The sequence below is a fragment of the Cyphomyrmex costatus genome, unplaced genomic scaffold, assembly GCF_001594065.2.
Source record: "Cyphomyrmex costatus isolate MS0001 unplaced genomic scaffold, Ccosl1.0 scaffold950, whole genome shotgun sequence".
In the NCBI taxonomy this organism is placed as follows: Eukaryota; Metazoa; Arthropoda; class Insecta; order Hymenoptera; family Formicidae; genus Cyphomyrmex; species Cyphomyrmex costatus.
The window spans coordinates 22,069-23,777 of record NW_017280540.1 but is presented as its reverse complement, the minus strand read 5'-3'; positions in this window follow the sequence as shown (position 1 = coordinate 23,777).

The following is a 1,709-nucleotide window of genomic DNA, read 5'->3' as shown; positions in this document are numbered from 1 at the left end:
CATGTGTTATTATTATTACATATGTACATACATGTGTTATACACATATGTATGTTATTACACATGTGACTGTTTTTTGAATGTAGACATTGTGAACAGCAGCCTAATGGACAAAACGCTTTACATGTATGTGTCACACGTACGATTGAAAAATACATGTATGTGTCACACGTACGTCTGAACATAACTGAAACGTACCCTTTTCGGGACTCGGTCTCTAGATCTCGGTATCGGCTGCACCAATTTTATTCGGACTGGTAGCAATCGAAAGATACCGATGACATTATATAATAAAAGTGTTTTTAGATTTTTGATTGGGCTTTTAAATTCTGAGTAATTTTAATCTAAAGTTTCAAGATGTGAAAACTCGAGATAAAGCTAGTGGTAGCGTCGTGAATTTGACATCGACATGAACATATACATGCATCAAGTATCATGTCTTCATGTCAAACGGTTATATTTTTATTTTATGCACTTGGCGTCGCGACGCTACCGCGTCGCTTGATAGAAAATTGACTAAAGTATTAAGATTTAAATTAAAAAGTATTACAAGTATTGTATTATATATATCATAGTAGACTTTTTCAATATCATAACAGATATACTCGTTTCAAAATTTTTAATAAAAAAAAAACGCTAATTTCATTTTAACTTCAAGTAAATAGAAAAGAAAATAAATAAGAAATTAAATAGAATCAATTTCTTAATGGTTTGGATTGTCCTGACGGTTTGGCCGACAATGATCTGACCTAAAGTGCATTCAGGGAGATGCTATTAGCACTATTTGTGTCATTCAATCTTCCTTTATCAGATTTAAACAAAGATGGAACGACAAATAGTGGGTCCTTTCCATTTGATAACACAAGTCGACACAAGTATCGTTCTATCTTTCTTGACATTTAGAGATTTAGACAAAGAGATTTAGACATAGAACGACACTTGTGTCGACTTGTGTCATCAAATGGAAAGCACCCAGTATTAATAACGTTTCTCTGAATGCATCTTTAATGTGACGAATCTTCGCCAGTATCTTTAGTTTTATTACGAAGTATATTAAGGTAATCACTAAAATAGTTCAAAAATTCATCCTGTCTACGCATTTTATCTTGATGCCTTCTTTCTAAAGCATTAGTTACTGCTGAACGTTTCCTAGAAAAAGAGGATATATATGGCGATGTATCTTTTATTTTATCATCAGAGAAACATTCTTCATCCGTGTTTGTTGTTTCACTTGTGCTTCTATCAGTGTTACTCAACTTGTGAGTTACCAGTCCTTTACTACTACTACACGTAGCTACAGGTGTAATTTCTGGTTTATTGTGAAGTATTTTATTCATGATTTCATAATATTCCCATCTTTTTCTATTTTTCCCTGATGTTATGTTGTGTTCTTTAACATCTTTATAGATCTTTAACAAGCCCTTCCATTTCGTATCACATTGTTGCCATGTAAATGAAATACTTAATTTATCTTTAAGAATTTCCGATATTTTTTGCCAAACATATTTTTTCACTGAACTTTGAAATTGTTCTTCGTATTCTTCGACTAAGTTAATCAACGCCAAAGTAGATTCAGTTGTCCAAAGTTTTTTTTCTTCAACATTTTGTTGATTAGAAAGTTGAGAAGGTTGTTTCTCATATACTTGTTCTGCATTTTCTTTATTTGATTCATTCTGTATGATAGATTCATAGATATTTTCTGTAAAAATA